The sequence below is a fragment of the Pseudophryne corroboree genome (genome assembly GCF_028390025.1).
Source record: "Pseudophryne corroboree isolate aPseCor3 chromosome 3 unlocalized genomic scaffold, aPseCor3.hap2 SUPER_3_unloc_17, whole genome shotgun sequence".
In the NCBI taxonomy this organism is placed as follows: domain Eukaryota; kingdom Metazoa; phylum Chordata; class Amphibia; order Anura; family Myobatrachidae; genus Pseudophryne; species Pseudophryne corroboree.
Window position 1 is genome coordinate 1,326,209 of NW_026967505.1, and position 13,513 is coordinate 1,339,721.

A 13,513-nucleotide genomic window follows, 5' to 3' on the forward strand; every position below is an offset into this window, starting at 1 on the left:
GGTCGACTCCTACCACCTACACCCCGATGTAAGGACTGTGGATCACTATGGACCCTACTATGGACAATACACAGAGCTTGCACGGGACCTGTTTTTGGTTAGATCAACACAGAGGACTCGTGGACACTCGCTCAGGTTAGAGGAGAGGAGATTCCGCACAATACGGCGTAAAGGCTTTTTCACGGTAAGGACAATACGTGTTTGGAATTCCCTGCCCGAGGGAGTTGTAATGGCGGAATCTGTCAACACCTTTAAGAATGGGTTAGATAAATATTCCTACTGGATAAGGATATCCAGGGGTATGGTGCATAGTCATACATTATAGTTACTATAAAAAGGGATAAAATGCAACGGCTGACAGCAGCATCAGTCAGAAATTTTAGTCAAATCATCATGCATAGGACACCACAAATAGGTTGAACTCGATGGACAATTGTCTTTTTTCAACATCAGATACTATGTTACTATGACAGAGGAGGGTGTAGGATAAGAGATTGCTGTAGTGACTGAGCAATGAGAATATGTGACTTCTGTAATAAGCGTTTATTACTCACCTGTGCTGATATCTGTAGGGATTTCCTCCTCCTTACACTGCTGATCACCCCTCACATACGTCTCTTCTTCTCCCTCTATATCTTCTGCCTTTATATCAGTCACATATGTCTCTTCTTCTCCCTCTATATCTTCTGCCTTTATATCAGTCACATACGTCTCTTCTTCTCCCTCTGTATCTTCTGCCTTTATATCAGTCAGACAGTCATCCTAAATAGCCAACAAAACAATATACATTAATAATGTCTGATTTCTGATAGTGTAATATCAGTGTATAAAACACACAGCTTCTCTACAGATCATATAGTTACAGTCACTTTAGTATATTGGGGAGACCCTAAATCCCACCTACCTGATCCTCCTGTGGGATCCTGTGATTCTCCTCTGTACAGTCCTGGGAATACGGAGGACGGGGACATCTCTCTGGGGTATCTCTGTTACTGGGCCCATCTGTAGGAGACACACAGTGACTGAGTACAGTGTATATATGTGATTATCAGATGATGTGTGTATATAGGGGGCCCCATACCTGCTCACCCCTGTACAATACATGACAGTCTCCTCTTACCCAGTGATGTGAGGGGCCGGTGATTCTCCATCATCACGTCCTTGTACAGACCCCTGTGTTCCTCTATATACTCCCCCTCCTGCATGGAGACATAGACAGTGACATCCTGACACCTTATAGGAACCTGACACACACAATGATACAGTCATCACCCAGACACATCCCCTGGTGTTACTGTATAATGTCCCATTCCCAGCAGTCTCCTCTCCAGTCATCACCCAGACACATCCCCTGGTGTTACTGTATAATGTCCCATTCCCAGCAGTCTCCTCTCCAGTCATCACCCAGACACATCCCCCTGGTGTTACTGTATAATGCCCTATTCCCAGCAGTCACCTCTCCAGTCATCACCCAGACACATCCCCTGGTGTTACTGTATAATGCCCCATTCCCAGCAGTCACCTCTCCAGTCATCACCCAGACACATTCCCTGGTGTTACTGTATAATGTCTCATTCCCAGCAGTCACCTCTCCAGTCATCACCCAGACACGTCCCCTGGTGTTACTGTATAATGCCCCATTCCCAGCAGTCACCTCTCCAGTCATCACCCAGACACGTCCCCTGGTGTTACTGTATAAAGCCCCATTCCCAGCAGTCTCCTCTCCAGTCATCACCCAGACACATTCCCTGGTGTTACTGTATAATGACCCATTCCTGGCAGTCACCTTTCCAGTCATCACCCAGACACATTCCCTGGTGTTACTGTATAATGACCCATTCCCAGCAGTCACCTCTCCAGTCATCACCCAGACACGTTCCCTGGTGCACCTGTATAATGTCCCATTCCCGGCAGTCACCTCTCCAGTCATCACCCAGACACGTCCCCTGGTGTTACTGTATAATGCCCCATTCCCAGCAGTCACCTCTCCAGTCATCACCCAGACACATTCCCTGGTGTTACTGTATAATGACCCATTCCCAGCAGTCACCTCTCCAGTCATCACCCAGACACATTCCCTGGTGTTACTGTATAATGACCCATTCCCAGCATTCACCTCTCCAGTCATCACCGAGACACGTCCCCTGGTGTTACTGTATAATGTCCCATTCCCAGCAGTCACCTCTCTAGTCATCACCCAGACACGTCCCCTGGTGTTACTGTATAATGCCCCATTCCCAGCAGTCACCTCTCCAATCATCACCCAGACACGTCCCCTGGCATTACTGTATAATGTCCCATTCCGAGCAGTCACCTCTCCAGTCATCACCCAGACACCTTCCCCTGGTGTTACTGTATAATGTCCCATTTCCAGCAGTCACCTCTCCAGTCATCACCCAGACACGTTCCCTGGTGTTACTGTATAATGTCCCATTCCCAGCAGTCACCTCTCCAGTCATCACCCAGACACGTCCCCTGGTGCACCTGTATAATGTCCCATTCCCGGCAGTCACCTTTCCAGTCATCACCCAGACACATTCCCTGGTGTTACTGTATAATGACCCATTCCCAGCAGTCACCTCTCCAGTCATCACCCAGACACATTCCCTGGTGTTACTGTATAATTACCCATTCCCAGCATTCACCTCTCCAGTCATCACCCAGACACGTCCCCTGGTATTACTGTATAATGTCCCATTCCGAGCAGTCACCTCTCCAGTCATCACCCAGACACGTCCCCTGGTGTTACTGTATAATGTCTCAATCCCAGCAGTCACCTCTCCAGTCATCACCCAGACACATCCCCCGGTATTACTGTTTAATGCCCCATTCCCAGCAGTCACCTCTCCAGTCAGCAGCTGAATGATCTTGTTGGAGAGTTCCAGGATCTTCTGGTTATTGTACCTCATGTATCAGTGACTGAGGTGGAGGCACCGTGATGGGGCTCTGGGTCCTGCTCAGTCCTACACACAATGCGATGGCTGCTGGGTGTCTCACACTCACCGGATGTCTTCTTCACTACTTTGTTAACCTGCAAAATGGAGAAGACATCAATATCAATGTAAATGCTCCGAGATCCCTCACCTCTCCAGTCATGTCCCTGTATTATTACTATAGATATAAGTGACGTCACTGTGACACCCACAGATCCACTCACCTCCCCAGTCACGTCCCTGTATTATTACTGTAGATATTAGTGATGTCACTGTGACACTCCCAGATCCCCTCACCTCCCCAGTCATGTCCCTGTATTATTACAATGGATATAAGTGATGTCACTGTGACACTCCCAGATCCCTTCACCTTCCTAGTCATGTCCCTGTATTATTACTATAGAGATAAGCGATGTCACAGTGACATTCCCAGGAGTATGATATACATTTGCTTCATACTGCTCCAATTATCATCTGTTACACATGCCAGGGATATTATGGTCTCTGCTTTAATATAATCTAGAATTTTAGCAATATTTTCAATCCCAACAATTACATAATAAAATTAACAATAGTAATAATAATAATACCAGGACTCCACAAGCTGCTGTCCCTGTATAATAATAACCGTACAAAAAAAAAATGCCCCCCCCCCCCCCCCCCCCCTGTACAGCACTAATAACAACAACAGGACACCCCATTCTGCTCTCCTTTACAGTAATAATAAAATGACATCACAGGATGCTCCCCCTGTATAATAACAACAACAGGACACTACAGGCCGCTCCCTCTGTATAATAATAATAACAGGACACCACTGGCTGCTCTCCGTGTATAATAACAGGACACCCCATTCTGCTCTCCTTTATAGTAATAATACAAATAAGAATTTACTTACCGATAATTCTATTTCTCGTAGTCCGTAGTGGATGCTGGGGACTCCGTCAGGACCATGGGGATAGCGGCTCCGCAGGAGACAGGGCACAAAATTAAAAGTTTGACCACTAGGTGGTGTGCACTGGCTCCTCCCCCTATGACCCTCCTCCAAGCCTCAGTTAGGATACTGTGCCCGGACGAGCGTACACAATAAGGAAGGATTTTGAATCCCGGGTAAGACTCATACCAGCCACACTGTACAACTTGTGATCTGTACCCAGTTAACAGCATGATAACAGAGGAGCCGCTGAAAAGATGGCTTCCAACAATAATAACCCGATTTTTGTAACCATAACTATGTACAAGTATTGCAGACCATCCGCACTTGGGACGGGCGCCCAGCATCCACTACGGACTACGAGAAATAGAATTATTGGTAAGTAAATTCTTATTTTCTCTGACGTCCTAAGTGGATGCTGGGGACTCCGTCAGGACCATGGGGATTATACCAAAGCTCCCAAACGGGCGGGAGAGTGCGGATGACTCTGCAGCACCGAATGAGAGAACTCCAGGTCCTCCTTAGCCAGGGTGTCAAATTTGTAGAATTTTACAAACGTGTTCTCCCCTGACCACGTAGCTGCTCGGCAGAGTTGTAATGCCGAGACCCCTCGGGCAGCCGCCCAAGATGAGCCCACCTTCCTTGTGGAGAGGGCATTTACAGATTTTGGCTGTGGCAGGCCTGCCACAGAATGCGCAAGTTGAATTGTGCTACAAATCCAACGAGCAATCGCCTGCTTAGACGCAGGAGCACCCAGCTTGTTGGGTGCATACAGTATAAACAGCGAGTCAGACTTTCTGACTCCAGCCGTCCTTGAAATATATATTTTTAGGGCTCTGACAACGTCTAGCAACTTGGAGTCCTCCAAATCGCTAGAAGCCGCAAGCACCACAATAGGTTGGTTCAGGTGAAACGCTGATACCACCTTAGGGAGAAACTGAGGACGCGTCCGCAGTTCTGCCCTGTCCGAATGGAAAATCAGATATGGGCTTTTGTACGATAAAGCCGCCAACTCTGACACTCTCCTGGCCGAAGCCAGGGCCAGTAGCATGGTCACTTTCCATGTAAGATATTTCAAATCCACCGATTTGAGTGGCTCAAACCAATGGGATTTGAGGAATTCCAAAACTACATTGAGATCCCACGGTGCCACTGGAGGCACAACCGGGGGCTGTATATGTAGTACTCCTTTGACAAAAGTTTGGACTTCAGGAACTGAAGCCAATTCTTTCTGGAAGAAAATCGACAGGGCCGAAATTTGAACCTTAATGGACCCCAATTTGAGGCCCATAGACAATCCTGTTTGCAGGAAATGTAGGAATCGACCCAGTTGAAATTCCTCCGTCGGGGCCCTCCTGGCCTCACACCACGCAACATATTTTCTCCAAATGCGGTGATAATGCTGTGCGGTCACTTCCTTCCTGGCTTTAATCAGGGTAGGGATGACTTCTTCCGGAATGCCTTTTTCCTTCAGGATCCGGCGTTCAACCGCCATGCCGTCAAACGCAGCTGCGGTAAGTCTTGGAATAGACAAGGTCCCTGCTGAAGCAGGTCCCTTCTTAGAGGTAGGGGCCACGGATCTTCCGTGAGCATCTCCTGAAGTTCCGGGTACCAAGTCCTTCTTGGCCAATCCGGAGCCACGAGTATCGTTCTTACTCCCCTTTGCCGTATAATTCTCAGTACCTTGGGTATGAGAGGCAGAGGAGGGAACACATACACTGACTGGTACACCCATGGTGTTACCAGGGCGTCCACAGCTATTGCCCGAGGATCTCTTGACCTGGCGCAATACCTGTCCAGTTTTTTGTTGAGGCGGGACGCCATCATGTCCACCATTGGTTTTTCCCAACGGATCACAAGCATGTGGAAGACTTCTGGATGAAGTCCCCACTCTCCCGGGTGAAGGTCGTGTCTGCTGAGGAAGTCTGCTTCCCAGTTGTCCACTCCCGGAATGAACACTGCTGACAGTGCTATCACATGATTTTCCGCCCAGCGAAGAATCCTTGCAGCTTCTGCCATTGCCCCCCTGCTTCTTGAGCCGCCCTGTCTGTTTTACGTGGGCGACTGCCGTGATGTTGTCCGACTGGATCAACACCGGCTGACCCTGAAGCAGAGGTTTTGCCAGGCTTAGAGCATTGTAAATTGCTCTTAGCTCCAGTATATTTATGTGAAGAGACGTCTCCAGGCTTGACCACACGCCCTGGAAGTTTCTTCCCTGTGTGACTGCTCCCCAGCCTCTCAGACTGGCATCCGTGGTCACCAGGACCCAGTCCTGTATGCCGAATCTGCGGCCCTCTAACAGATGAGCACTCTGCAACCACCACAGAAGAGACACCTCTGTCCTCGGAGACAGGGTTATCCGCTGATGCATCTGCAGATGCGATCCGGACCATTTGTCCAGCAGATCCCACTGAAAAATTTGTGCGTGGAATCTGCCGAATGGAATCGCTTCGTAAGAAGCCACCATTTTTCCCAGGACTCTTGTGCATTGATGCACAGACACTTTTCCTGGTTTTAGGAGGTTCCTGACAAGTTCGGATAACTCCCTGGCTTTCTCCTCCGGAAGAAACACCTTTTTCTGAACAGTGTCCAGAATCATCCCTAGGAACAGCAGACGTGTCGTCGGGCTCAGCTGGGATTTTGGAAAATTTAGAATCCACCCGTGCTGTTGCAGCACTACTTGGGTTAGTGCTACACTGACCTCTAGCTGTTCTCTGGACCTTGCCCTTATCAGGAGATCGTCCAAGTAAGGGATAAATAAGACGCCTTTTCTTCGAAGAAGAATCATCATTTTGGCCATTACCTTGGTAAAGACCCGGGGTGCCGTGGACAATCCAAACGGCAGCGTCTGAAACTGATAATGACAGTTTTGTACCACGAACCTGAGGTACCCTTGGTGTGAAGGGCAGATTGGGACATGGAGGTAAACATCCTTGATGTCCAAGAACACCATAAAGTCCCCTTCTTCCAGATTCGCTATCACTGCTCTGAGTGACTCCATCTTGAACTTTTGTATGTACATGTTCAAAGACTTCAGATTTAGAATAGGTCTTACCGAGCCGTCTGGCTTCGGTACCACAAACAGCGTGGAATAATACCCCTTTCCTTGTTGTAGGAGGGGTACCTTGACTATCACCTGCTGAGAATACAGCTTGTGAATGGCTTCCAATACCGTCGCCCTGTCGGAAGGAGACGTTGGTAAAGCAGACTTCAGGAACCGGCGAGGGGGAGACGTCTCGAATTCCAACCTGTAACCCTGAGATACTACCTGCAGGATCCAGGGGTCCACTTGCGAGTGAGCCCACTGCGCGCTGAAATTCTTGAGGCGACCCCCCACCGCACCTGAGTCCGCTTGTAAGGCCCCAGCGTCATGCTGAGGACTTTGCAGAAGCGGGGGAGGGCTTCTGCTCCTGGGAGGGAGCTGCTTGCTGCAGTCTCTTACCCTTTCCTTTGCCTCGGGGCAGATATGAATGTCCTTTTGCCCGCTTGTTCTTATGGGAACGAAAGGACTGCGGCTGAAAAGACGGTGTCTTTTTCTGCTGGGAGGTGACCTGAGGTAAAAAGGTGGATTTTCCGGCTGTTGCCGTGGCCACCAAGTCCGATAGACCGACCCCAAATAACTCCTCCCCTTTATACGGCAATACTTCCATATGCCGCTTGGAATCCGCATCACCTGACCACTGTCGCGTCCATAAACTTCTTCTGGCAGAGATGGACAGCGCACTTACCCTTGATGCCAGAGTGCAAATATCCCTCTGTGCATCTCGCATATAAAGAAATGCATCCTATAGTCAATAAAATACTGTCCCTATCCAGGCAGTGATCGCGCTAAGCCGGAAAAAAAGTGGGTCCCAGGGACCCCTCACTTTTAAAAATTGGGGTCCTACCGGTCCTTTTCTGGGTCCCATTGAAGTGAAGGTTCATATTAATCTCATTAACGATTCAAACATGAAAACAGAGACTTGATTTGGACACTACACAAGTGTAGCAGGAGGGGGGAAGTGACAAAGCCGCTGGGCTGTGTAGCATACAGACACTGCACCAGAGCTGTAACTAGACATTTTGGCGCCCTTGTGGCAGAAAGTGAATTGGTGCTCCCGGCCCTACACTGTAAAGAACAGATAATGCGCGCCGAAGGCGCGCCGCAAAAATTTAGGGGCGTGGCCACATAATAGTGCCAATTGACAATGCCAAATACTTTTGTCGTACTTATAAACCTTTTATGAAGTCTAAGAACACTGTACGCTGTTTGCTTAAGAAGTACCGTAATGGTACGCTAGTTGCGTAGCGATCGCTCAGCCGTAGGCGAGACGCTCAAGCGTCGCTTTCGCTCACGGCCCAGAGATCACAGACTGACACGCTATTGGTTACAGACTAACGTAATGATTCGCTGTAGCGTAGCGTACGCTCGAGACCACGAGGAGGTCACCAGCGGTGCAGACGCTCACAGCACAATACCTTTATGGCTAAACCTTTTAACAATGAAATGCGCTATATACCTTAATGTGAATACAGGGTGTAAGTGCAACCTTGTGTTACCTGACTGACTACAAAGCTGTTTGAGCGTCTCCGACGCTCAAGTGAACACTTAACACTATAGAAAATACACAGCAACTGGTTTAGGGTCCAAAGCCTATTATCTGTATTATATCTAATATACTTGTAAAAGAGTAACACAGTACAAATGATACACTACAATATAACAAAGACTTCCTAACCAATTAACTAACTAAGGGATAAAATACAATACTATCCTGATCTAATACAATACAATACTAGTCTAGGGGAGATATGGGAGAAAAGAGAAAGGAGAGAGAGAGAGAGAGAGAGAGAGAGAGACACGGAGAGAGATGAGAGAAATTGGCTCACAGAAAGACAATGATTACGGAGAGAAACTTACGCACAAGGGGAAACGATCGCATGCGCCTCGATATCCAGCTCCCGATTATCAGCAAGAAAACCGTTGATGAGAGTGAAGTTGGATATGGTCGGCCTGCCTATTTATGCCCCACACACAATGCAATCTCCTAGTCCCTACAATCCTACAGTTCATTGGACACAGGAATTCGGCTTCGTACTGTAACCAAAGGTCATAGGTTGATTCATACAGGTGGGCTGTGACGATCTCAAACAGCTCAGGTGGGTGGGAAACTGGGTTTCCCGCCGCATACCTGAGTATGGGTAAATAATAGAAATGGACATAAACTTCTTATGTCCATAACTATTCGCACGAGCGATTAATACGCTCCAAACCAACACCGGAATATTGCTAATTAAATACTCTTCCGATGGGTACCAAACACTGCTGTATGACTCCTGTTAGACCCTTCGTACAATACAAAGAGGGATTCCTCCGCACAGGGACATTCTATCTAAACCAAACTTTCAGAAACTATTAAAGGGACCATGATCTATAAACTACATTAATTATGAAAATGTGTAACGAATGAGTCGCACGCTACGACTACATACTCTTTACCGTAAATACGCATACCGCGTGCAGCGAGTGCACGCAACAGCGGGTATGCGCCTTCACGGGAGAGCGCACGCATGCGCAGCGTGTACCAGAGTGAGGTGCAAATATGGCAGTGTGCATAGAGACATTTTTCTGACTTTGACACAATTCACATTACACCACACCGTAGTGCCGCTTATGCACTTTGCGCCGGGTACAGCACGTTACACACTTTGCGCCGGGTACAGCACGTTACACACTTTGCGCCGGGTACAGCACGTTACACACTTTGCGCCGAGTACAGCACGTTACACACTTTGCGCCGGGTACAGCACGTTACACACTTTGCGCCGGGTACAGCAAGTTACACACTTTGCGCCGGGTACAGCACGTTACACACTTTGCGCCGGGTACAGCACGTTACACACTTTGCGCCGGGTACAGCACGTTACACACTTTGCACCGGGTACAGCACGTTACACACTTTGCACCGGGTACAGCACGTTACACACTTTGCACCGGGTACAGCACGTTACACACTTTGCACCGGGTACAGCACGTTACACACTTTGCACCGGGTACAGCACGTTATACACTTTGCGCCGGGTACAGCAAGTTACACACTTTGCGCCGGGTACAGCACGTTACACACTTTGCGCCGGGTACAGCACGTTACACACTTTGCACCGGGTACAGCACGTTACACACTTTGCACCGGGTACAGCACTTTATACACTTTGCACCGGGTACAGCACGTTATACACTTTGCACCGGGTACAGCACGTTATACACTTTGCACCGGGTACAGCACTTTATACACTTTGCACCGGGTACAGCACTTTATACACTTTGCACCGGGTACAGCACTTTATACACTTTGCACCGGGTACAGCACTTTATACACTTTGCACCGGGTACAGCACTTTATACACTTTGCACCGGGTACAGCACGTTACACACTTTGCAGCCACCACCTCAGACCCCCCCAGACACAGCGATCATGGGTGTCAGCGAGGGAAGGTGGTATCCACAGTAATTGTGCGGAAAAGGGTGGGGGAGGGGAATTGTGCAGGAAGGGGGTGCTCAGTCATTGCAGGTGTCACTGGAGGGGGTGTCCTGCCTGTAACTCACAACACCATATTCGCTTATCCAGCCTGTAGCAATGGCCCCCAGCAGCCGCATCTTACCAGCGCCGCATCACCCTCCCTCCCTCCCTCCCTATGTAATGAGCCAGGCGAGGAGCGGACAGAGCAGCAGAGTAGCCGCTGCCCCGCTCACTGTCCCGTCTGCCAGGCTGTGTGGACATTGCCTCCCACTCGCAGCGTCGGCCCCGTATCCCGCAGCAGCGCACAGACAGGGAGGAGGACGGATCACACACTGACGGCACATTGCCGTGCAGCGCAGCGCGTCCTCACATTTAAATTCTAACCTGGAGTCCGCCCTGCAGCCGGCACAGAGAGCGCTGCTAAATCCCGTCTCAGCCCCAGCATTCGACTGCTGTCACCCGGACTCGGAGCCGCCCCAAGGAGGAGGAATCAAGCTGCAGAGCGGGAAAAGAAGTCAGGACGGAGGCTGCCGCAGTGATTGGTTGAGAGGAAACACTGCCAGCAGTGATTGGTTGGGGACTCTGCTGGCTATGACTGGTCGAAGAGACGCGACGTGAAGCTGCCTGCAGTGATTGGTAGGGGAGCCACAGCGCGTCCCGCAGGACCCCCTCATAATTCAAAACTGAGTCCCCCACTGCCTATAACGCGTAAAATCCTGGCAGGGGTAAATACATCCATATAGCCCAGGGGCTATATGTGATGTATTTTTAGCCAGTATAGGTAATCTCATTGCTGCCCAGGGTGCCCCCCCCCCCAGCGCCCTGCACCCTCAGTGACCGCGGTGTGAAGTGTGCTCAGAGCAATGACGCACAGCTGCAGTGCTGTGCGCTACCTTAAGAAGACTGGCAAGTCTTCAGCCGCCGATTTCTGGACCTCTTCTTTCTTCAGCATCTGCAAGGGGGCCGGCGGCGCGGCTTCGGTGACCCATCCAGGCTGTACCTGTGATCGTCCCTCTGGAGCTAGTGTCCAGTAGCCTAAGAAGCCAATCCATCCTGCACGCAGGTGAGTTCACTTCTTCTCCCCTAAGTCCCTCGTTGCAGTGATCCTGTTGCCAGCAGGACTCACTGAAAATAAAAAACCTAACAAACTTTTATTCTAAGCAGCTCTTTAGGAGAGCCACCTAGATTGCACCCTTCTCGGCCGGGCACAAAAACCTAACTGAGGCTTGGAGGAGGGTCATAGGGGGAGGAGCCAGTGCACACCACCTAGTGGTCAAACTTTTAATTTTGTGCCCTGTCTCCTGCGGAGCCGCTACCCCCATGGTCCAGACGGAGTCCCCAGCATCCACTTAGGACGTCAGAGAAATTACATTACAGGATGCTAACCCTGTATAATAATAACAACAACAGGACACTACAGGCAGCTCCCTCTGTATAATAATAATAATAACAGGACACCACTGGCTGCTCTCCGTGTATAATAACAGGACACCCCATTCTGCTCTCCTTTATAGTAATAATAAAATGACATCACAGGATGCTAACCCTGTATAATAATAACACCAGGACACTACAGGCCGCTCCCTCTGTATAATAATAATAATAACAGGACACCACTGGCTGCTCTCCGTGTATAATAACAGGACACCCCATTCTGCTCTCCTTTATAGTAATAATAAAATGACATTACAGGATGCTAACCCTGTATAATAATAACACCAGGACACTACAGGCCGCTCCCTCTGTATAACAATAATAATAACAGGACACCACTGCTGCTCCCCGTGTATAATAACAGGACACCACAGGCTGCTCCCCGTGTATAATAATATCAACAGAACACCACAGGCTGCTCCCCCTGTATAAAAATAATAACAACAGGACACTGCAGGCCGCTCCCCCTGTATAATAATAATAACAACAACAACAACAACAACAACAGGACACCACAGACTGTTCCTCCTATATAATAACAACAACAACAACAAGACACAACAGATAGCTCACCCTGTATAATAATAATAGTAACGGGACACCACAGGCAGCTCCATCTGTATAATATTAATAACAGTACACCACAGGCCACTATCCCTGTAAAATAATAACAACAACAGTACAGCACAGGCTGCTCCCCCTGTAAAACAATAACAGGACACCACAGACTGCTCCTCCTGTATAATAATAATAACAGGACACCACAGACCGCTCCCCTTGTAAAACAATAATAACAGGACACCACAGGCTGCTCCCCCTGTACAATATTAACAGGACACCACAGGCTGCTCCCCCTGTACAACAATAGTAACAGGACACAACAGGGTGCTACCCCTGTAAAATAATAACAACCGGACACCAGAGGCTACTCCCCGTGTATAATAATATTAACAGAACATCACAGGCTATTCCTCCTGTATAAAAATAATACCAGGACACCACAGGCTGCTCCCCTTGTATAAAAATAATACCAGGACACCACAGGCGGCTCCCCCTGTATTATAATAATAATAATAATAACAGGGCACCACATGCTGCTCCACCTGTATAATAATAATAATAATAACAGGACACCACAGGATGCTCCCCCTGTATAGTAACAGGGCACCACATGCTGCTCCACCTGTATAATAATAATAATAACAGGGCACCACATGCTGCTCCACCTGTATTATAATAATAATAATAATAATAATAACAGGACACCACAGGATGCTCCCCCTGTATAATAACAGGACACCACAGGCTGCTCCCCCTGTATAATAACAGGACACCACAGGCTGCTCCCCCTGTATCATACTTGCCTACCTGACCCTCTCCATGAGGGAGAAAATGCTCTGTTCCTGGACTTTCCTGGTAATGTATGATTGCCATCACCTGTGGTGAAACACCTTTCTTATCAATTACCCAGCTCACCACAGGTGATGGCAATCATACATTACCAGGAAAGTCCAGGAACAGAGCATTTTCTCCCTCATGGAGAGGGTCAGGTAGGCAAGTATGCCCTGTATAGTAAGACGCCATTACCTGATCTCTACGGACACTGAGGCTTCCTTTGTGTGGAATGGAATGCAGTGACCGGAAGTAAGGTGGACCGCACAGGCCGGAAGTAGGGAATGATAGGCACAGGCTGCTTCCTAGCGTCTGGCCCC

The 13,513-nt window shown here is 48.8% G+C and overlaps 1 protein-coding gene and 1 long non-coding RNA gene across 2 annotated transcripts in view; both read right to left on the reverse strand.

Moving 5' to 3' along the window:
* The window catches only part of LOC134983515 (uncharacterized), a 251,465-nt gene that overhangs the window by 34,508 nt on the left and 203,444 nt on the right, over positions 1 to 13,513 (reverse strand). The gene's annotated exons all lie outside the window — the stretch shown is intronic.
* LOC134983542 (uncharacterized) lies at positions 922 to 13,457 on the reverse strand. The gene is made up of 4 exons (XR_010191661.1): positions 13,389 to 13,457; positions 2,844 to 3,031; positions 1,121 to 1,199; positions 922 to 1,002 (listed from the first exon to the last, which is right to left on the reverse strand). It is a non-coding gene; the product is annotated as an uncharacterized LOC134983542 (long non-coding RNA).